Raw genomic sequence first — 24,891 nt, forward strand, 5'->3', positions numbered from 1 at the left:
CTTAATTTTGCAAGGAAGAGCTGTATTAATAAACAGGTTTCAGGAAAGCTGCCTGTAAAGATCAGCATCTTCTGGGCCGGGCGCGGTGGCTCACACCTGTAATCCCAGCACTTTGGGAGGCCGAAGCGAGCTGATTGCTTGAGCTCAGGAGTTCAAAACCTGGGCAGCATGGTGAAACCCCATCTTTACAAAATATACAAAATTTAGCCAGGCATGGTGGTGCACGTCTGCAGTCCCCAGCTACTTGGGAGGCTGAGGTGAGAGGATCCCTCGAACCTGGGAAATTGAGGCTGCCGTGAGCTGTGATCACGCCACTGCACTCCAGCCTGGGGCAACAGAGCAAGACACTGTCTCCAAACAAACAAACAAACAAGCACAAACAAACAAATGAACATCAACGTCTTCTGAGTCAGGCAGTTGGCAAAAGATGAAGTTTTGACAACTGTTTGTTAAAAACAGAAACGTATCTGGACAAATTAAACTATTTACGATTTGCTGAGTTCCTCCTGGGTGGTCAGACACTGCTCTGGAGGAGCCTGTGGTCTGGCAGAGGAAATGCTCACAAGGGCATGTAGGAAAGGAGGAAGCAAGAGTCCCCAGAAAGTGCTGTGAAAAGTCAGGAGGAGGTGAGGCTGAAAGCTGAAGAAGCCAGGAAGGTTTCCTAGACGGGTGGCTTTCAGAGCAAGATGTGCAGCCTCTCTCTAGGATCTGCAGTCCTAGCGCAGGTGGGGAAGAGCAGGGCACTTACTCAGCCGCAGACCTTTCCTGGAGGTGTGATCTGGGCTTGGATGGGAAGCGCCAGCATGTGACAGGGTCCTGAGGCAGGGAAATGAGCAGAGGTGGGCTGGAAAGGAACCGGTGAGTAGAGAAGAGAGGAAAGGAGGCTAAAAAGGTCCCATTCGTTCCATCTCTTCGTGTCTTAACTCTGAAAGAGTCAGAGAACTCCAAAGAAAGACTGCTCACGTTTTAACACGGGTGGTAAGGAAGATGAGGGGGTGTGGGATGTGAGAGCAGAACAGTGAGAAAACATCTTGCCCTGAAAGCCACGCCTCTAGGCAGCCTTCCCTGGTTTCTTCGGCTTTCGGCCTCACTTCCTCCTGATTTTTCCCAGCACTTCCCAGGGATTCTTGCTTGCTCCTTTCATATGGGCCCTTGTTAGTATTTCTTCTGCCAGCCCCCAGGGAACTGTGAAAATAAATAACTGCAGGCTGGGTGCGGTGGCTCAAGCCTGTAAGCCGAGGTGGGAGGATCGCTTAAATCCATTTCAAGACCAGCCCTGGAAACATAGTGAGACTCCTTCTCTACAAAACATTAAAAAAACCCAAAAAACAAAACAAACAAAACAAAACAAAACAAAAAACAGGGTGTGGTGGCAGGTGCTTGTAGTTCCAGCTACTTAGGAGGCTGAAGTGGGAGGATTGCTTGAGCCCAGAAGGTCGAGACTGCAGTGAGTGGTGACTGTGTCACTGAACTCCAGACTGGGGAACAGAGCAAGATCCTGTCTCTAAAAAATCAACAAAAAGAATTGCATGAATCAGGTCAATCTGCAGGCTTAGGGGACCAGGTGATGTGTTAATTGCATAGTTGGACAGCAGCATGTGATGAGGTAACCAGTCCGGGGAGAGTCCAGTTTGGGGTGTCAGAGGGTCAGGAGGAACAGCTCCACCGTGAGGAACCCCATTTAACCTGATTTAGAAAAGGGAAGGCAGAGAAGCATCAACGTTGAAACAGGATTCCCTAGTGACCACAACCGTTGCAAATACTACACCTTTTTGTGGTTTAGGGTTTTATTCCTGTAATATGTTTCTTAGCCTTATAAATCCGGGGCTTTACACCTTCCTGGGGACTTACTAGGTGTCAGTGGAGATGCGGTTTATTAATTGTATTCTTTTTAAAGAATGAGTTGCTCCTATTTGGCTTTCACAATGCAACTAATATTTTTGATGCCTCAGGTTCTACGATGATTCTAGTTCTACGAAGGCCTCATTGTTGGGCGTTTTCTACTTTTTTAAGCAATGAAAAGGTAGAAAAGCCTGGAGCAATTTCTTATGTGTTTGACACATATGTTGAGGGATATTAAATAATTGCTGCCCAGAGTAAAATATAACAGGTTTTTATGGCCAACCCTTATGTTGACAGAGTGGACGGTCTGGTAGCTATGTATACTTTTTCAAAATAAATGCATCTCTGTGAAATGAGCTGTCAGGAGGACTACAGGTTCTGGAAGCATGGAGTAATTAAGGAGCAATCTATTGGTTCCAAGGAACTGACATTAATGTTGACACACGATGTTTGTAGGCAATTCGATCTATACCAATAATTCACTTTCTTCCCTACAGCAAGACTCATTTTGTTCCTAAGTCATTGGAGGCATTATTAGAGATTTATCTGGTGGCTTTTTAAAAGCACATTATTTACTACAGTGTGTGTGGAGCCACCATTTATATTCATTGATCGTAATAAGTATGGCATTAGACCAGAATTTGGATTCAGGTTTTTAAAATCTAATTTAGATTCTTTCCCTTGATTACACTGACATAGGGCCTTAGTATTGTTAAAACTGAAAAACTATACAGCAAATTTGACTCTATATGCAATGATCTATCAATCGAAGAGTAAAAATGGAAACCAGTTACTCTGGCTGGTCACAATCTTGTATTAAAATGACTGCTTTGGGCCTGGCACGATGGCTCACGCCTAAATCCCAGCACTTTGGGAGGCCGAGGCAGGTGAATCACCTGAGGTCAGGAGTTCAAGACCAGCCTGGCCAACATGGCGAAGCCCTGTCTCTACTAAAAATACAAAAATTAGCTGGGTGTGGTGGCGCATGCCTGTAATCCAGTTACTCAGGAGGCTGAGGCAGGAGAATTGCTTGAACTTGGGAGGCAGAGGTTGCAGTGAGCCAAGATTGTGCCAGGTCACTCCAGCCTGGACAAGAGCGAAATTCTGTCTCAAGAAAAAACAAAAACAAACAAACAAAAAACCCAAAAGAAACTGAGCTTTGTTATAATGATTATGATCATTTTGTCTTTGTCATTTTGTTTCTTAGTATCCCAGAAATTTTATCCAGCCGACATTTTTGATGCGGAAATGTGAATGAAATCTCTTTTGGTAGAACTACAAGAAAGATTTTAAAGATTATGTTTTTTACAGTTTTACTGACACGGACTTAGTAAGTAGCATAACGTCATCAGACTTATCAGATTCAACTTTTATGTCACAGAGTTGTGAGTTGTTGTGAGTTGTTTTTCAGTTCATGGACCCCCCAGGTTGAAGGTCACACAACCTGAGCATGCCCAGGTGAACCAAGCGTGTAGGAACCTAAGTGCTTGGACTAAGGAGTGGGGACTGAATTAAGAAGCGAACACCCCATGGTAGGGTCCAGTCAGATCACGCCTCCCAGCATCACCTCATTGCAAGTCAGATCATCCTCATTACCCTATGGTTATAAAACCTGACCTAGCCTCAAGGTCAGGGAGACAGATTTGAGCGTTTCCTTCAGTTTCCTTGTCAGTCTACTCACAATAAACCTTTCTCGCTGCCAAAACCCAGTGCTTTGGTGCTTGACGTTCCCTTGCCTGAGGGCAAACGGACCTAGTTTGGTTTGGCGACAGTAGTTTGTGTGTTATTTTAGAACTTGGGTGTTTTAAAATTGTACTGAGATATTCATACACAGAGGTAATAATCCCTAAAGTAAAACTGTCATCATGAAAACTTTTTGGGATGGAACAGCTCTTTTTTTTTTTTTGAGACAGAATCTCGTACTTGTTGCCCAGGGTGGAGGGCAGTGGTGTGATCTAGGCTCACTACAACCTCCACCTCCCAAGTTCAAGCGATTCTCGTGCCTCAGCCTCCCAAGTAGCTGGAATCACAGGTGTGCACCATCATGCCCTGTTAATTTTTGTATTTTTAGTAGAGACAGGGTTTCACCATATTGGCCAGGCTGGTCTTGAACTCCTGACTTCAAGTGATCTGCCAGCCTTGGCCTCCCAAAGTGCTGGAATTACAGGCGTGAGCCACTGCACCCAGCCTGGAACAGCTCTTTTAATGAGAAAAGAATAAAGTCAATTAGAAAAAAAAAAAAGGCTTCAAACCTGAGCCTGATTCAAACATTTTAAATCTGTCTTTTAAAGACCATTCCAAAACTTATGCTTTTATCATAAAACAATTTATTGGTAATTTATTTTGAATTATTCTTCTGTTTTTCTCCTTGTAAGTGTATTTCCTCAATGTCTTACTCTGACATGCCCCATGTTAGTAACTGAACCGTTATTAACTATTGATCTATACCAATAATTCGTTTTGTTCCCTACTGTAGGACTCATTTTGTTTCTACATCATGTGAAGCTTTATTAAAGATGTACCTAGTGGTTTTTTAAAAGCACAGTTTTTACTACCATGTGCGTCTAGTCATGATTTATGTATGTGTATGTATGTGTGGGTATATATTACATATATGTGGTGAGTGTATATATACATATATATGTATACATGTGTTCACAACATTCTGATATAAAGGATATATCAGATTTATATGTTCCTTGATTTAGAGAAAAAAGGTTGATGACTTATTTTTTCTGTTTTCTAATTTATTGGGAAATACTATATATGTACATTTAACAATAGACCAAGGGAAAAAATGAAAGAATGCCTTCATCTTGGTGTGCGTATTCACACGCTATTCAAAACCACCCCACTTCCCTTTTTCCTCTTTGCTGCACTGATGGTTCTGAGCACTCTGCTAATGTTATAGATACCCAGGATTGAAAACACAGACTTTGGAGATCTGGACTTGAATCCTCTCTCTGCCACTTGCTTGGGCAAGATTCTTAGCCTCCCTGAGCCTCACTTTCCTCCTATGGAAAGTGGAAGACCGTCATAATGGCCAGCATGGTGGTGGTGTGAGGATTACATGAAATGCCATATCTGAAGTGCAGGTACAGCACCTGGTATGTAGGACGCACCCAGTGAGGTGTAGCTCTTACTAGCAGCCGTGATCATAGTTGAAGTGCTGTAATTGTAAACTTGGTGATGGTGGCAAGAAAAAGGCCACTAACATTCACCCTTCAATGTGCACTGAGCTAGTAGCATTGTGTCATGGATGCTTATTGAGCCCGTGCAGCTAATACAAGGTAAGCTGAAGGACAACCCAGAGGAAAATATAATTGAGAAAATACATGACTACTTTCAAACATTTACAGTGACCCAGAAGTATAAGTGGGAGGAGCCATGAATGATTTACGTAGAGGATCTACATCTCAGATACTTATGGATTACTTAAGATAACAGACTCTGTACTGGGCATTGAGGACAGAAAGATACATAAGACAAGGTCCTGTCTTCCAGTCTTTCCCACTCCTCTCTCTGTGTGTGTGTGTGTGTGTGTGTGTGTGTGTGTGTGTGTGTGTATTTGCGTCTGTGTATCTGTATTGGGGTGGTGAGAGCCAGAGAAGAAAACTTGATGGATGAGACCATAACAGATGAACTCATCTCCCTGGGTGATGTCCAGGGCTGGTTCCATGCTTTCACCCCAAAGAGTTCATAATGAAATGGAGAGGATGGATAACTCAAGCTGCACCTGACCTCCTGGAAGAATGCTGTCCAACAGTGAGCCACATAGGTAATTTTAAATTTTCTACTAGCCAAATTAAAAAGTAGAAACAGGTGAAATTAATTTTAATAACATCCTTTGTTTAACCCAAAATATCTAAAACATAGAATCAATATACAATTCTTAATGGGATATTTATTTTATTTTTTGAATTACATCTTTGAAAAGTGATGTGCATTTTACACTCAGATTTCATCTCTATGTAGACAAGCCACATTTCAAGGGCTCGATAGGTACCTGTGGTTAGTGTCTACCTTAAGGGACAGGGTAGTTCTAGAGCTCTGCTACTCAAAGTGTGGTTCTTGGCCTCACAGCCTCACAGCGCAGATATGCCCTATGTCCTTTCCACCCCTCCTACATTGGAATTTGCATTTTAGCAAGATCCATGGTGAGCCCTCAGAGTTTGGGAGGGGCTGTCTGATGACTTGAAAATCTCATTTGAGGAAACTACACACCCTCCCTTCTAGTCATATTTGTGCAGTACATTTCCTTATCGTAGATGAGGTAAACCATCTTATCATAGTTGGACCAAAGGTAGAGTTCAGTTTAGCCCTTATTGGAACCAGTGGGATATAGTTGGGTTTTTCTTAGTCGGAAGGTTGAGCTATTTGGCAGAAAATGAAGGAAAGACAGGACAAAGAAGAGATACGAGTGTTTATTCAACCACAGAACAAATGACATCACCATTCTCATTGGAGCTCTTCTTTTCTGACATATGTTTTGAAAGGGAGAGAGGAGGGAGGAAGGGAAGAGAGTGAGAGTTTCCAAATTCATGAGGTATTCGTTATGTCAGAGTTCTTCCCCCAGGGTTAGCCTCACGAGCACATGAGCTTGGAAGGGCCTGGCACTTGGATTAATGCTCTGCTGTTGCAGTGTTGAAATTCTTGACAATTGGGTCCTGCATGTCTGCTTTCTACCGAGCCCTGAAAATTATGTAGCTTGTCCTGCCTCCCCTAAATGTTCACTTACTACTATCCACCTGCAGGTGTAAGAGAGTCACACTAGATTAGGTAGGTTTTGGGAGGCGTTTTCTCTTTATGTGTGTATATGTATGTGTGGGTATATATTATATATATGCGGTGGGTGTATATATACACATATGTATGTATACATGTGTTCACAAAATCATGATATAAAGGATATGTCCTGGGCCGGGTACGGTGGCTCACGCCTGTAATCCCAGCACTTTGGGAGGCTGAGGCAGGCAGATCACGAGGTCAGGAGTTCGAGATCAGCCTGGCCAGAATGGGGAAACCCCATCTCTACTAAAAATACAAAAATTAGCCGAATGTGGTAGCATGTGTCTGTAATCCCAGCTACTTGGGAGGCTGAGTAGGAGAATTGCTTGAACTTGGGAGGTGGAGGTTGCGGTGAGCCGAGATCACGCCACTGCACTCCAGCCTGGGCAACAGAGAGAGACTCCGTCTCAAAAAAAAAAAAAAAAAAAAAAAAAAAGGAAAAAAAAGGAAATGTCCTGGATCAGCTGGATCAGGTAGGTTTTGGGAGGTGTTTTCTCTTTCACTTCCCCATCACCACAATCTCTTTATAGCCAAGAAATGAGAAAGAGATAACACAGGCCTTTGGGAGAATTGAGCTCAATAATGCATGAGATAATGGTGCTCTGAGGCAGGATTTCAATGGAAGGCTAGGTGCTGTAACTATGTAACAAAACACCAGCACAGGACAAAGAGTAGGTTTCTCAATCAACAAGGATAAACAGCCCCACCCTCCCAGCCCTGTCTCCAGGTTTACAATTATCTGCAGTGTTTGAATAGAGCTCAGGGATCTCTGGGCAGTGACAATGAGTCAGCTGGGCCCATTCAGGCTGGAAGTTTTATATGGGTGAAAGTTAAAAATGTTAACTTGTTTCTATGTTGTCAAAATTGTAAACGAAGAATAAAAGGATATTCTCAAGTTGGGTCATGAGGGAAAAAAAAAAAAGTGTTAGTAGTTTTAGAGCTCAGACCTGAATCAAATGCCTGAATCAGATGAACTACTCAAAGCTTTGAGACCTAAGAAAGTCACTTCCTTTCAATACTAATGGACTCGGTATCATTTGTAATGCCTGCAACTCAGTTTAGGCGGAGAGTCAGCCACATTGGCGTCACCTGGGGGCTGATTAGAACCCACCCCCCCCCCGCCCTCGCCCCCGCCCCCGCCCAAGGTCTCGGACCACCCCTCCCACCCATCCCCACCGCGGACCTGCTGAATAAGGATTTGTGTTTTATCGAGATCTACAGGTGATCTGTGTGCCTGTTAGAGTTTGAGAAGTGCTGTAACGCTGTACTCAGCAGCTACTTATCTTGGCGGTGGTGGGAGGGGATGAGGGAAATCTCAGCCCTTCGCAGGTTCATCAACTTAGTGCCTAAGACTTCTTGAAGCATTATGGGAAAGCGAGGGTTCTCAAAGTGTGGGTTTCAGACTGGCAGCATCAGCAGCACCCGGGAGCTTGTGGCAGTGCAAATTCCCAGACTCCACCTCTGATTCTCTGGATCAGAAACTCTGGGAGTGGGGCCCCAGAGTCTGTGGCTCCATCTTAGCAAGTCTTTCCAGTGCTTCGGATGCATGGCAAAGTGGGAGAACCACGCTGTAAAGTACCAGTAGTCACAGAGCAGGAAGAGATTTCCACTGGTTGTGCATTTTAGTTTGGAATGCGTGATCTTGTCACGCAGAGCCACACATGGAATCGCACGTTTCATAAGGCAGTCATTCTAACTTTGAAAGAAGTCACGATGCTCTCATTCGAAATTTATTTTTATTTCGGAGGGAGATTTGGACATGGAAAGGGATGGCAAGAAGTGAAATGACTGGACAAATAAAGAGTATGAAATGATCTGGCAATTATTAACCTGGGGAAGCGAAGAGTGAAAGAAGAAGCCATCGAGCCACATGTTATCTCTGTAAATGGTGAAGTGACTCACCTTAGGGCTCACCGGGAACAGGAAGATGTCGTTTCTCTCTTGCCTCCAAATGGTAAGCAGGGACCGTGTGTCCTTCACTCAGAGCTGCTTGAGAATCAATTACAATAGGTAGGATGCCATGATAGACAACAGTGTTCAGAAATCATCAAGACAGAGTCCATGATGCCAAGGAAGCAGCAGCCTAGTTAGAGAAGGTGACTAATCGGGAATTGTGTATAATGTTCATGAAAAGATTTGTGGATATAGAGGAAGGATCCCCGAGTAAAGCTGGGTGAGAGGGAGTCATTGAAGGTTTCTGAAGGTGCAGAGTTTGAGGGAAAGTCCTAGCTGGAAAAGCACAAGGACATGGGGGTGGCCCACTCATCCCGAAAGTGCAGCGATGAGTTGTGGTGGTGGGAGGGGATGAGGGAAACTGGCAGATAAGTTACAGCCCATACATCTCAGAATTCATCCATTCATTCCACAAATATTTACTCAGTACCTGCTGAGGGCCTGGCACTGTTCTAGGCCATGAGGATACTTTCATGAGCAAGACAAACAGAAATTCCTGCTGACAAGGCTTCATTCTAGCAGCGGGATATAAACCCCACATAGATAATATATATGTAAATTACAAGACAATGTGATGTAATCACACTGGAAAGGTAGAGAAATGGCAACCGGAGGTGTGAGATGGTGTAAGAATCCTGTAATGCCGTCTTCTACAATGGGAATTTAGGTCTTTAATGTCTTAAGTTGATAGACCAAGAAATAGCAGTGTAAGCATATCCCTTAGAGATATTCAAGTTAATACCAGAAACAAAAGCTAAAAGATTTCAGAGAAAAAGATTCAGGAGTGGGGACACCAGGGGCTGCTATTTTTTACTATGAACCTTGTATAGTATTTGATGTATTCATTCATTCACTCACACATTCATTCATGAATCCACAAGTCTGTGTAAATATCAGTGTGTGCAAGGTTCTGTTGCAGATGCTGGGGATACAGTAGTTAAAAAAACACAAATGTTTCTGCCCTGGTGGAACTTAGATTCAGGGGAGGGAGCTAGAGGTGAAGAGAGTAGGTCAGAGGAGAAAAAGGAAGGCTGGCGGGGGGCGGGGGCGGGGCGGTGCTGGGGAAGTTGCCCTTGAGTGTAGAGAGATGAGAATGGGCCTCCCTGTGAGAGTGGTATTTGAATGACAGCAGGAAGGAAAGAGCCATATGGCAGCTCAGGTGCAAAGGTCTACAGCAGTTTAGGTGTGAGTGTGGGTGGAGCAGTGGGGACGTGCAGGTGCTCAGGGATGGAAGGGAGCGTGGTGAAAAGGACCTCAGCAATTCGGAGGTGAATGGTGAGGGATGTGGACAGCATCATTTGGCAGGGACTCTGCCTTTTACTCTGTGATATGGGAAGCCACTGAATTTTGGCCATGGAGTAATTCCCTGTATCTTTAAAAAGAGGCACAAAGACCACACCTCATAAATACTGACATCATATTAACAGAATAGATAATACACCGCTTTTTCAAATGTATCTTTTTTTCTTTTAATCGCTAAGAGGGAAAAGTAGTATCAGTGGCAGCATGCACACAACACACACACACACACACACACACACACACACACACACACACACACAGAAGAAATGGAAATAAAAGCTAAAGAACAAACTACTAATGATTCAGAGTGAGACCCCTAACACCTCCCGAATGGGGGCAAGAAGCTCAGGACTCTGGTAGCTCAGGCAGAGTCTGAGTAACTGGTGTTACCTCTCTTCATGCATCTACCTGATCCACCTGTCCTACCCACTCCTCTGATCCTTAGGAATTCTGAGAGGCTGGTATCACCCAGGTACAAGATGAAGAAGTCTATTGTGCCCTGGAGGGAAATGGCGAGAGGTGCAGTTTAGGAGGATTCTCAGTCTGGGAGGAGAAGCTAGCTGAGGGCTTGCCACAGATGTAAGCAGGAACACCTGGCTGAAGTGGGAATGAGGCAGAGGCTGGAAGACACAGCAGAGTGCATTAGGACAAATATCTAATGTAGATGATGGGTTGATGGGTGCAGCAAACCACCATGGCACATCTATACCTATGTAACAAACCTGCACATTCTGCACCTGTACCCCAGAACTTAAAGTATAATATAAAAAACAGAAAGACATTTTTCTACGGAATGTGAAGGCTACTTCAGTACCAAATAACAGTCTCTTGTGATGAGAGCACCGTGTCTGCCAGGTGGCATCTGTTGCACAGCACTCTGCTGTGCCTTCCAGCCTCTGAAGTGGGCTGAACGCCCACTTCAGCCGGGCGTTCCTGTCCCTGCAAAGGACACAAACTTGTCTTTTTTTTATGGCTGCGTAGTATTCCATGGTGTATCTGTGCCACATTTTCTTTATCCAGTCTATCATTGATGGGCAACTGGGTTGGTTCCAAGTCTTTGTTATTGTGAACAGTGCCGCAATAAACATACGTGTGCATGTGTCTTTATAGTAGAATGATTTATAATCCTTTGAGTATATACCTAGTAATGGGATGGCTGGGTCAAATGGTATTTCTAGTTGTAGATCTTTGAGGAATCGCCACACTGTCTTCCACAATGGTTGAACTAATTTACACTCCCACCAACAGTGTAAAAGCATTCCTAAGAAAAATGCCTTTCAATCCTTTACCCTCATTTCGCGATCACCAAACAATTTTCTGATACCTAATTCAGTGTGCAGGCACATTGATCCCAAGACAGGTGCATGGTATAATGGCAAAACAACAAGACAACTTCCATTGTAAATGAACAGGGGCCTCTTGTTCCTTGGGTTTAGCTGGCTCCATTCCCTTAACTCCTGACCAACCTTGGTAAAATAAAATTTCTGAACCTTGAAGCTTGAGGACTGTACCTTTGCCAACAAATGTGTGTTGAAGAGTGAGCATGGGAGGGGCAGTGAGTGTAGGGGCTCAGCTGGAAATACTCCGCTTCTCCTATGCATTGCTCCAGCGTGGCGCCTGCAGCCACAGAAGGAAGCACAGCACAGGAGATCCAGCAGGGTGTCCCATGAAATGCTGCATCCGAAGGATGGGCCAAAATATCTTGGCTTCAATAAAGAGCTGTAAAGGGGTGTTAAGGGATACAGTGTCTAACATAGAAAGCACGCTGTCCATGGTTATTAAGCGAATGCATGGATGAACAGGAGGAGTCCAATTTATCTGTTTTAAAGAGGAAGACATTTCTTTGTGTTTTTAATCTTTCTTGTTTTTATGGTGTCTACTACCAATTAAAATATATCGTGCCATGTTCCTTAATTAAAATAAGAAATTTGATTCCATGTTTCTGTTGGTAAATGATCATGTAAGAATCATTCATGTCAGCTTTGTTCTGGGAATGAACACAGGATATGGGGTCAAGAGACGTGGGATAACTCTGTTACCGTGACCTTTAAGGAAATAGTATCATTGAAGAGAAAATGGAATATTTGGGTTCTGAAGTCATAAGATTCCAAGACTTTTAAAGTGTTTATTTAGCTCTGGTGCCCTCTGCTGGACGATTGGCTTTCTTATTTGCTCCTGTAATGGATGGATATGCTGTGTGGCTGTAGAGTTCCCTCCCTCCCTCCCTCCTTCCTTCCTCCCTCCCTCCTTCCTTCCCCCTCCCTCCCTGCTTGCCTCTTTCTTTCTTTCTTTCTTTTTCTTTCTTTCTTTCTTTTCTTTCTTTCTTTCTTTTTCTTTCTTTCTCTTTCTTTTCTTTCTTTCTCTCTCTCTTTCTTTCTTTCCCTTCCTTCCTTCCTTCCTTCCTTCCTTCCTTCCTTCCTTCCTTCCTTCCTTCCTTCCTTCCTTCCCCCCCCGTCTCCCTTCCCTTTCCTTTTCTTTCCTTTCCTGTTTTCCTTCCTTTCATTCTTTCATTCCTTTCTTTCCATCCCCAGTTTTATATTGAATTATAATTAGATTCAAAAGAAACCTTTCAGCCAGTGATCCTCATCCTTAAACTGCATATTAGAATCTCCTGGGAGACATAATGTTGTAGGCTAAGGATATAATTCAGGCTTTTACTGAATTATAAAAGCATGCTGTGTTCATATCCTGGAGGATGGAATTGGGCCACAGTGTTTTCAAGTCTGAAAAATCAGATGCCACAGTTCTTTGTGTTTTTAATCTAGGGTCCATTGCCTTAAGTCCTCATGGGCATTTTAAGAAATAGATCAAAGTATTTGATGATCTCAGGGTATGGGCACCCATACTTTCTCCTCGCTTTATTCTTCAAATTGGTCTACTTAGAATGTACTTTCAAAGTTCTGCCTAATTTTAAAAAGACAATTGTTGGACTGAGTTGCTGTCCTACCCTTTTTCTTTAATTGTTATTTGACTTCAGACTCTTCCTGTAACTCGTGTGTGTGGTTTTTACTCTCATAATTGACACTCCTCTGAAAAATGGGCCAACAGAAGGGCTTATTATTTGGGCCGCTGTGGTCATGAAACCCAGGTTCACATCGATATGATTGCAAAACTTAGATGCATGCACGAGTCCACACATTAATTTGCTTAGTATTCTTACCTTTTAAAATGTTTTTGCTTCTCAGGCCCTTGCGATTTCAAGTCAGAAGTCCCTGACCTCTTAATGCTTGTGTGTGTGTGTGTGTGTGTGTGTGTGTGTGTTTTTTTGACACAGTCTGCATCTATTCCAGCCTCAGTCCTCAACCTCCACTGCTCTGTATAGCATAATCCCCATGCAGTCCCACAGTTACAGGCAACAGGGCCTTTCCTCCATCTGTTGGCAAACATTCTGTTCTTAGAGCCTCAGAGAGTGAGGCAATGACAAGATCACGATTTTAACGTTTCTACTTTCCTGGAGCTTCTTTATTGGGACACTGGTGTTAAAAAGGAAAAACAAACCAACAACAACAAAAAAAAGCTTAATTAAAAATTTTCTGTATCACGTGGAGCAGTCCTGCCTAAATGACAATAAGATACTTGAAATCACAGCCTCTATTTTCATCAGTCAGAGGAATTCAGAGGAGGCTCAGGAAAATCGTGAGGACAGAAGGCTGTGCCCTGAGTCCCTAGCCTACAATCCCTGTCTCCATCAGTTAAGGAGCGCGGCCTCTTCACAGCTGCAGTCTCTCCTATCTTTGTCAATTGTCGATGGACCAATTATATTCAGGTTGCCTTTTGTAAGGGTCAGCAGAGTAGGATCCTGGCAATTTCATATGATTAAAACTATTTTGAACAAGAACCTTGGCTAGGATCTATTTCAAACGAGGAAGAAAGTTCTTTTTTCACTGTTATAGGAATTAATGAGATGTAGAAGGCTGTAGTGTAAAAAGTTTTTTTTTTAAAATGGGGTTAGGAGGTTTAAAGGAGATAAAGGAAAACCTGATTATCTCTTGTTTTAGTAGTGGTTCTTTGCCACTGTACATGTAACACAAACTACTTAAATTTCAAGATGCTACCATCCATTGGGCATGAATTATGAATGTTTGATATTCCTTGATTCCATCACAAGACCTGTGTGGATATCGATCTTTGTCCAACCCGAACCTTGGATCAGGAAAAGGGATGAGTTCAGGTTTATGTTGCCCTAGAGCCAGCAGGGGGTGCTCGTGCCCTTCCTATTCCAAAAGGTTGCCGCAACCTCTCCTAGGCTCAGGGCGAAACTGGTTTGTAAATCACCATTACCATCCTTCTTTCTCTGTTCAAATTGGCATTTTGTCAAGAACAACATTACTTCTTAGTGAGCAACAGTTGACCAATTATCTTGAAAAATATTTGGGAAGCTATACAATTTTAAAAGTAAAAAGCGAAATATATCTTCTATTTTTAACTTTTCCTGTAAACATGAATTACCTGCGGGGAAAAGTAGATGCTTTTCAATCTTCTAAATGATTGCACCAATTCTAAACCATCCAGGTGTTTTGAAATGACCCACAGTCGTCTTTAATAGCATGAGAAGGGGCCAAGGCTCTCTCAACTTTAGATTTAATAGCCTGCCGCCTTCAATTGGCAGAGATATTGATAGAGATAGGCCAGACTGTTCTGCTGTAATGTCAACTAATTTTCTCCTGCTCTAATATCTATAGTATGGGATTGACTTTTTTTTTTTTTTTTTTTTTTTTTTTTCTGTAGAGGCCAGGTCATAAATATTTAGGCTGTGTGGGCTGGAGACACTGTTGCAACTACTCAACTCTTGTGCAAAAGCAGCTGTAGACAATATGCAAACAAACATTCATGACTGTGTCCTAATAAAACTTTATTTATAATTTGGCCATGCCCTGTCTTATTGATAGCCTTCCAAAACAGTCAATACCTTCCATATATCTGTTATTTTATGTTGTTTATAAACTCAAACTCTTTTCTGATTAAGAGGAAAATAATTGAATCTGAAAGTCCCTCAGGTTCAACTCTTTTCCCAGTGCCTGGTCCCCCTTATAACACTCTTAACAAGCATCATTGCCCACTGCTCGTAACTGTCAAGCTTTGTGTCTTCCCTGCAACACAAGCAGTGGCCCCCAAGAGCAGTCAGCGTGATCCAAATGCACAGAAGTTTTTAAGGAAATAGCACAACAATTTAGAAACTAAGGCTGCTGGAATGGTGAGCTTTTAATCCTTTCATTCATCGCAGGGTTTAATCCGTATTTGAAAAGAAAGGTGCCACGTATAAAACTGACAGGCACTGACTGGCCTGTAATATCCCAGGAAAATCTGGTTTCAGATTTTTCTAGGAGTTGATCCAAGAACATTTTTCTTTCTGCCTTTTGATCTGTTGAAAGATCCACAAGATACTTGGATGCCTTAAAGACATAAATGCCAATACGGAAATAAACTCTGACGAGTTGTCTTGTAATGGGAGCCAGCTCTTAGAGAAGGGATAATTGTAAGGGTAGGAACTGAAACTTTTTTGTCTACTACGCGACCTTCTCAAACCCTTCTTTCCTTTGTACTTTTTCTATGAACACATGGTTCTTCCAGCTTGGAGTGGGTTTAGGGGAGACTGAGAAAACAAGATGGCTGCCTGCAGTATTAGTTTTTCTTCACCCATCTTAAACCTCTTCTTCCCCTCTCCATTTTTGAGAGCGAGAGGTTACATGCTCCTTTTCTTCCTCTAGAAGAAACATTTAGCTGGGGCTGACACAAAGGCGAGGACATGAGAAACGACCATAGGAGAAGCCCTGGAGGCAGAAGTCTAGGTCTTTGCCCCTTTTACAGTGAGATAAATATCAGAGGTTACTGGAGGCACCCAAACAAAATTGAGGACAGGAAGCAAATATCTGAGAGGCTCCCAGACCTCTGTCTACTGTGGGACCCAAATGAGCACATGAATCCCTTCTAGATATCCTTTGGATCCTTTAATAATAGCACAGGGCCAGGCGCGGTGTCTTATGGCTATAATCCCAACACTTTGGGAGGCCGAGGCGGGCGGATCACGGGGTCAAGAGATTGAGACTATCCTGGCCTACATGGTAAAACCCCGTCTCTACTAAAGATACAAAAATTAGCTGGGCATGGTGGCATGTGCCTGTAGTTCCAGCTGCTCGGGAGGCTGAGGCAGGAGAATTGCTTGAACCTGGGAGGCAGAGGTTGCAGCGAGCCGAAATTGTGCCACTGCACTCCAGCCTGGCGACAGAGTGAGATTCTGTCTCAAAAAAAAAAAAAAAAAAGGTAGCAGATACCACTTGAAAACTTTTATTATAAAGCATTATTGGAGTTGGCTATGAATTCTCCTCCTTACTCACGTCTGGTGGGGCAAAACGGCGAGGATCAGATACCACGAAGATACTGGAAGTAGATCAAAGCCTTGAACTCCCAGTTGCAGACTCTACCTACCATGATCCCTACCTGCAGGTGTCTGGGGTTCCTCTTGCCCAGCCTGCTCAGTCTCTGAACCCCTAGGATGGGTCTCTGGCTTGTTCAGAGGTGCCAGCTCCCAGCTCCCCTTCTCCAGTCGCCTGAGGTCTCAGGGGTGCCTCTCTGAAGAATATAGTTTTAAACTTTGTTTGCTGTAAAAACATAGCAGGCAGGTGCTTGTCACAAGGGGACTTATTTCTTCCTTCTGCTTCATGCGATGGGGAGGGGTCTGATTGTGGACATCTGCTGTGCTAAGACAGCCACAGTGTGGTCTGAGACAGAGCCTGGTCTTGGCCACTCTGACATCTGGCTGACTGAGAGACAGCGTGGGTGGGTGGAAGAGAGAAGGTTTGCGTGCTGTCATCTCCTCCTTAGGGCCCTATTGACCTTTGGTGGATCCGCACTTGAGGTGTCGACAGAGGAGAGAGACAGAGAATGCCTTGTCTCCTGTAGAAAGGCCTCTTTCGGAAACTTCCAAGCACCTAACATTGTAGGAGGAGAATAGGAGATTGAGAGAGAAATATAAAAAACCATGTTCCCACAATAAGATCTCCTACCACTGGCTCAGCCTTCTGTCCATATGGGAATGATTAGAAATGCTACCTCCTTCCCCAGGGCTGCCAGCTACAAGTGTGCAGCCTCCCCCAACTCTTAGCACTGCAGCCAGGTGTAGTTATAAGTAAACTTTGGGGTAACTTATCCTTGTGTGATGTGTGTAAGTTAGCCCTTTCTTTGATTAACTAAAAATACATAAATTAGATACTCTCTGGTTTCCCCAAACACTGGTAGCAGTGAATTTTCTTGGAATGCCCTTCTTTGGTCTGCTGGCTGATTATTATTTTCAGACGACACTAATGACAGCCCAGATGTGATGCCTACAAAGCCCCACATTAAGGCGCTTGCGTAGCAAACCTGCCGTTCAGGTAATGACGGCCGCCCTCTGGAAAAACAAGCTGAGACCACACCGGGGAAGGCCTTGGATACTTGAGAAGGGTGTGAGGCCAGTCACAGGAGTTGACTCGGTGGATCGGGGCATGAGAGTTACGGGTGGCTTATGAAGCTTTTGTGGAGCGTGGGAGAGTGGACAGAGCTTTACTGAAGGGACATGTTTATTTCCCAGCTCAAATCAATTTCCTTATCATGATACAAGCAAAGGTAATAATTATTAGGATTACTTACCATGATTATGGGTGACAGGAATTGCAGTTGGGCACAGGGACTCTTTTGTATATTTTAATTTCCTTCCCTGAAGTTCTAGTTTCCTTACTTTGTCTTCCTGATAGTGACTCACATCACAGTAGGCAGGAAGCAGGTATTTAATGACCACTTCTTCATTGGTTCTTTATTCCAACTCCATTCATTCCAATACAAATTTCTTGAAAACAAAGAACCATGACATCCATAACACAAATGAAAGCAGCCCGTCTAAGCTGATTTAATTTAGTATGGAATAGGACGCAATTTCACAGTTAGAGTTACTGTTGTTTTTTTTTTCTTAAAACTTCAGCCATCGTTTGGTTCACTGAAGAAAGAATTTAGAAAGATTTTTATAAGTGAATACTCACTTGTACGTAAATGGAAGTATACTTTTTAGTGCTAGTTAGCTAACACAATAGGTAATCCTGGACAAGTGTTTTCCATTCTCTACCGTGAATCTGATTTGTGAACCTCTCATGGCTTGTGCTATGCATGGAGTCTAGGAAAAATTTGGGACAAAGTGATCGATCTTAACTTCTAGACTTCATTCTGTCTTCTGTTCTTGGTGAGAACCTAAGAAACATCTTCCTTCCAGGCCTGACTTAGTGCTCTTGCAGGTTTAGCTTGCTTGGAGCAAGACTGTGCTAAATGGGATTCTAACGATGCCACCTTTCCTGCTGTGTTGTTTATCCTGTTCAGTCGATAGAGGACCTGTTGAGACCGGTTTATAGACACGACACTCACTGTGGGGAATGCATCGAATCGCCAATTGATCGAAATCACCCATAATCTTGTGACTCGGGGATCAGCAGCCTCAGCATCCTCTGGGAGCTTGTTAGATGTCCAGAATCTTGGGCCTCAACCCAGAACAATTAGATCAGAATCTGCATTTTAACAAGATCCCTTATGATAAGTATGCACATTAAGATTTCAGAAGTACTGACATACAAGACTTGGGACTGGGTGGTGACCTGAAACTACTGCTTCCTAGAGTGCTGGGGATGATACATGAACATTTTCACAATATGTTTTTTTTGTGATGAGTCTCTGGATAAAATATTTTCAGCTGATGACTGTTGATGGTGTTGGGTGTATCTGTGGCCTGTCCATTATTGCTACCCTCTCTTTGTCTTTCTTGTCCTATCATATTCTGTGAGTGTGTGAGGAAAGAAAATTTTGATAGAAAACAGGAGTGAGTGTGGAGCCTAACTGGACAGGTTGGGGTCTGAGGTCCTCCAGGTTTGGAACTTGCTAAGCTCTCAGGGAAGCAGTCACCGTCCCTGATGCCGATTGGTTCAGAACACGCCTCTGTGTGAAAGCAGTGGATGTTTGAGGTTTGATTAATGCGAAGGTAGCTTTTGGTCATAGAAACCTGTCCTCTGGTCCTGAGTGTCTATTTCTGACTCATGGATCTTGTTCTAGTACCAGGTAAATGACGTCAAACTACCCATTGCCTCCGAAAAATACGAGTTCTGATTTTCAAATACAAAATCCAGATTTCTCATCCCTGGGCTCTTACCTTAGATAAAAGTCATTGGCAAGGGCTCATCAAAATGTGTTGCCCATATTCAGATTTTACATAACTCTCTAGCAAGCATTTTTGACTTGTGTGGCACAAAGAGTAGATATACCGGGTACAAATTCTATTTCCACCATTTTATAGCTGTATGACCACAGGCAAGTTAATGCAGTCCATTTGAGCCTCAGTTTCCCCAATCATAAAATAAAGATAACGATATGCCACAGGGTTTTGATAAATGTTAAATGAGATGGTGAATGTACAACTCAGTCAAGGATACTTGTCATTTAAAAAACTTCTGGTCCATGTGTATGTATGTCACATGCATACATGCTATGTTGCCTATGCATACCATGGAATTAGCAAAAATCAGCTTGTAGTTTCTATTAGATGACTCATAGTTTTATTAGTTGAATTCCCATTTAAATTTCAAAGAGAAGTTTGGGTGAGTAGGACAATCCATTTACTGAAATAGTTATACACACACACACACACACACACACAAAATTTCAAGGTAAAACTTCTGAGTATGATTAGATCATCAGATCGTTAGGTATCAGAAACACGGTCTTTTCCTTTTTGCATGATCTCACCTCCAGTGTATTTTAGAAACTCTCTAACCCTCTTCAGAGAGATGGTGACACGTAGATGTTGTAATAGAATAGATGAGATGGGAATGAGTCACACATGGGAATGAAAGTAGGCATGTATTCATTCGGAAAACCAATGTTGTTACCTTATGGAAATAACCAACAAAATACTTCGGGTGATATGTAAACGCCAAAAATCTGAAAAGTATTTATTGATTAAAGGCTGTATAAAAGTATAGCACTTGGAGTATAGCATTGTGAAGAATCATGGCTAGAATAAATGAATTATACTCTTAATGACTTTTAAATATTATGACTAGAAGCTACATAATAATTATGATCACCTTAATTTGTAAATGACTTATAGTTTCTTGGTAAAGGAGAACATTGCTTACCTATGTTGAAAAGAGATCACCTTTCAGTGAAACTGTTGATTTGCGTGCTATTGTAGACATAAATATTTGTAGAGAAATTGTTAATGTCCCTGGAATGAGGAACTAAAAGAGGGAGTCAAAAGGAATTGAAACTCAAAGATAAAAAAAGAATCTCCTTGGGCATCCCAGTATGCTTCAGTGAGGAGCAGGGGATGCCCTGACTCCAGATTGGAGCTACCCTGCTTGGTCCCACTTGGGAAGGAGCAGAGAGGAGAGCTGTGACCATCATGTGTAATGGCTTTACTCTCTACCATCTCTGAAGAGGGTAGACCCTGGCTTTCCTCTTGAAAGTTTTGATGCTTCATCTATTGTTGTTAGACCAGGACTTTCATAGAAGTCCACATCAGTGTTCAAATGACTAATATGCTGATCAAAAGTTTGGTGGGATGCAAATGAACTAATTCACCTTAAATCAGCTATTGTCACTGAGCAAATAATAGAGTCTTCTGTTTAAAATACTCTGTTTTACTTGCCTATTGTGGCATGAAAAATGACCCTAAAACTTATTGGCTTAAAACAACTACCACTGTATTTGTTCACAATTATTTTGTGGGCCAGAATTTTGGATTCAGAATAGTGGGGATGGCCTGTCTCTGTTCTGTGATATCTGGGGGCAGCGGCACTGTCTTGAATGGCTGGGAACTGGCTGATTCATATGCCTGGAGCCTCAGTTAAGGCTGTTGCCTGGATTCCTCAGCTTTCCTTGGTGTGGGCTCTCCAAGAGGCTAGCTTAGACTTCCTCATAGTATGGTGTCTCAGGGTAATTGAACTTCTCACATGGTAGCAGGCTGCCCATAGGGCATTCCAAGAGGATAACCCCCAATGTGAAAGCATTTAGTAAGCCTCTGCTTGTGTCAAGCTTGTTGATGTTCCTATTGGCCAAATCAAGTCTCATTACCAAGCCCAGCATCAACGTGGGAGGCGCTAGAGAAAGGCATGACTGCTGGAGGCATGGATTCATTGGGGCCACCAATACCTACAGCGTACCCAGAAAATAAAACCATTGTTTTTTTTTTTTTTTGAGACGGAGTCTCGCCCTGTCGCCCAGGCTGGAGTGCAGTGGCCGGATCTCAGCTCACTGCAAGCTCCGCCTCCCGGGTTTACGCCATTCTCCTGTCTCAGCCTCCTGAGTAGCTGGGACTACAGGTGCCCGCCACCTCGCCCGGCTAGTTTTTTGTATTTTTTAGTAGAGACGGGGTTTCACCGTGTTAGCCAGGATGGTCTCGATCTCCTGACCTAGTGATCCGCCCGTCTCAAAACCATTGTTTAAATGTGAAATTTAAATACACTTTTATAAATTTTTAAATTTACTGTTATAAATAATGGTATTATTTATCCGTTTTCTGTTGTGCAAGACCAAATAGGTACATGCGAAACTGTGGTACAAATTGCTTCATGTCCATGAAAGGTATGGTTAGAAAGATGTTATTTTATCCCAAAGAAGTGGCATGCTGTATTATTTCACACAAAGTGAACTATTCAAAATCTCTAAGCTAGGCCGAGTGTAGTGGCTCACGCCTATAATCCCACCACTTTGGGAGGCCAAGGAGGGATGGCCGTTTGAGCCCAAGAGTTCAAGGCCAGTCTAGACAACATGGCGAAACCCAGTCTCTCCAAAAAAATACGAAAATTAGCTGGGCATGATGGTGTGTGTCTGTAGTCCTAGCTACTTGGGAGGGTGAGGTGGGAAGATGGCTTGAGCCTGTGAGGTTGAGGCTGCAGTGAGCTGAGATCATGTCCCTGCCCTCCAGCCTGGGTGACAGAGTGAGGGAGGCCCTGTTACAAAAAAAAAAAAAAAAAAAAAAAAAAAAAAAGGAAAAGGTAAAGAAGAAGTCTGTAAGCACTAAATGTCTAGATGTAGTCTGTGTTAACGCACTTATAGCTATCTGTAAAGAAAAATCCAATCTTTCATACATACCTCTGGCTTACTTTTTTCTTATAATTATTGACATTTTTTCATATTGGTTCCAGCTTAGAGAGGGCATAAGTTATTTTGGCTTTTGGTAGTTCATACATTTATAATTGCTATTTTTAATTTGCTATGAATTAAAAAATACAGTATGCTTTCTTCAATTCTGCTGTTTTCATATGTTGAAGATGCTGGAATGGATAGGAATGAGACCTGAGTCCCAGAGGGCTTGGACAACTTTTCTAATCTTTTGCTTCCTTATCTCTCAAATAAGAAGCTTCGATCAATTGATTTATATGTTTATTTTTAACGCTGATATTTTTGATTTGAAATTACATGTGATGCTTTAATTAACTATTTAGAGAAATATAAAATGTTCATTTGGGAAATACTAAAATAATCTGATATTTCTTTAAGGAAAAAAATTGCTTCTTTGTCCTTAAAGTTAATTTTTTAGTCTCTTGGCTTAGAGATGTTTTCTTCATGGGTCTTTTATTTGCATATATTACTATTTTACTTTGCTTTGACAAAAATCTAAGAGGTAAAAGAAATGAGGCGGCTAAAATAACACAGCAAATTTCCATAACAGAAACTTACTGCAGGAGCCTAACACTTTGGAAAAATATTTGATTAAGTACCTGGAAGAATTTTGCTAGACTTAAGTGGAAGTATGCTTGCAGAATTTTGTAAAATACTTTTCTGATTTTCTTTTCTTTTCTTTTCTTTTTTCCAGACAGATCTTGCTCTGCTGCTCAGCTGAAGTACGGTATTGTGATCAAACCTCAATGCAGCCTGTAACTCCTGGGCTCAAGGCATCCTCCTGTCTTGGATCCCGAGTAGCTGGGACCACAGGTGCATGCCTCTGTACTGGCTAATTTTTAAACTTTTTGTATAGACGAAGCCTCATTCTGTTGCCTAGGCTAGTCTCAAACTCCTGGCCTCAAGTGAAACTCCTGCCTCAGCCTCCCAAAGTGCTGGCACCACAGGTGCGTGCCACTGTGCCTGGCCACTAAAATACTTTTCTAAGTGAAGTTTGTCTCAATTCTAAGTTTTAATTCAGCTGTATTTCCTGGAAGTAGTTCTCTGCAATTCTGTAAAATGAAACTCTAATCACAAGTGCTTGGGAATTACGTCCTTTTTTTTTTTTTCCAGTTGTCATTAATTCCTGTTGGGGGTATTGAAAAAATTAGTAATATGGGGAACATACAAACAGATTAAAAAAGCACTCACCTGAAGGTACTAAAGTAGGTTCTCAAACTTGGCTGCACATTATAATTATTTGGGACTCTTTAAAACAAATTGATCGCTGGGTCCCAACCTCCACAAGTCCTTTTTTTTGTTTTTGTTTTTGTTTTGTCTTTTAATACAGAGTCTGGCTCTGTTGCCCAAGCTGGAGTGCAGTGGCATGATCTTGCAATCTCGGCTTACTGCAACCTCTGCCTCCTAGGTTCAAGTGCATTTCGTGCCTCAGCCTCCTGAGTAGCTGGGATTACAGATGCCCGCCATCACACTGGCTAATTTGTATTTTTGGTGGAGATGGGATTTCATCATATTGGCCAGGCTGGTCTTGTGCTCCTGATCTCAAGTGATCCACCCACTTCAGCCTTCCAAAGTGTTGGGATTACAGGCGTGAGCCACCACGCCCAGCCAAAAGTCTTGATTTAATTATTCTAGAATGTGGCCTGGGCCTTAGAATTTTCTCACCCCCTCCAGGTGATCCTGATGTGAGCCAAGTTTGAGAAACCCTGCACTAAAGAAACGTCCTTGGGTCTCCTTCTGTTCCCCACCTTTTGCTGCCAGAATTTGAGTCCTTACTCCCTGCTCGACTTTATGACCTCTTCCCTCCACATACTGTTGCTACATTCCTTAATAATGAATTTTTATGTTTAGTTCCCGATTTACACATCATCAGCAGGGTAGGTGTGTAAAAATAATGGTGAAGACATGAGTCTATAAAGGTGTGCATTTGATTGGATTAACAATATTAGATGGATCTATCTATCCACTCCACCATTTTATGACACTGTGGGTAAATATGCTAATATAAATCCTAAATTCCAAAGTAATACATTATACCTCTCTGGATTAGTCATCGATTTGTTTAGTTGGATTTTGGGTTATAGAACAATAATTGCTATATATTCAAAGTGTTTCTGGAATGAAAACAATAGAACGTATTGCCACTCCTTTATGTGGGTTGGGTGTGTGTTGGACAAATTCAAATACAAACAAAAATTTCTTTGGTTGGTAATTCACCTGAATGCATAGGCATTAATTGGTTTGTAATGGGCATTTTGAAACATTTTTACGCTGATTTAAGTGTGGGGGAAGATTATTCTGTGTTACCTAGAGCCAAAAATCATGCAATTGTCTCTTTATTCAGGCAAATGGTTTCATTTCTCTCTTCTTTCCTCTCCTTAGTGAAACAGAGGCAATTTATTGATAGGATGATTAGCCATCCCAGTTTGCCTGGGACTAATGAGTTTCTGGGCACACTGGGATGAATTGGTCACCTTAATTGATACAGTGAAAATTAATAAGACTTTAAAGATATTTTAGGTCCTTGCATGAAAAATTATTCATGTTATGATTTACATTACCAAATCATATATTAAACTATGATTGTAAATGGAAGGTTTGTGATTGTTTTCTGGATCTGGTATTATAACTTTCTTTTCAGGTTGTCATATTATTTTTAGATATTCCTCAAAAGATTTTTCCAGCAGAATTAAAAAATTCACCTTGAGAAAAATATGTATATTTTATGCATATTTTCTAGATTTCAGGAAAGAGATAATAATAATGTCCAAAACAGCAGGATGAGTTGGTGCTAAAACAGAGAAAAAAATCATTTTTAGATCTGCTTGGAGAATACAATACCTAGCAACATAAAGAAGTTCTTTTAGTAAA

At 42.2% G+C, this 24,891-nt stretch overlaps 1 long non-coding RNA gene across 1 annotated transcript; it reads left to right on the forward strand.

Annotated features, from left to right (window-relative positions):
* Positions 1-7,820: 7,820 nt before the first annotated feature.
* On the forward strand, positions 7,821-24,615 carry LOC144335218 (uncharacterized). Its single transcript, XR_013405861.1, has 2 exons — positions 7,821-8,584; positions 22,715-24,615. It is a non-coding gene; the product is annotated as an uncharacterized LOC144335218 (long non-coding RNA).
* The last annotated feature ends 276 nt before the right edge of the window (positions 24,616-24,891 follow it).

Source organism: Macaca mulatta, chromosome 16 (genome assembly GCF_049350105.2).
Source record: "Macaca mulatta isolate MMU2019108-1 chromosome 16, T2T-MMU8v2.0, whole genome shotgun sequence".
Taxonomy (NCBI): Eukaryota; Metazoa; Chordata; class Mammalia; order Primates; family Cercopithecidae; genus Macaca; species Macaca mulatta.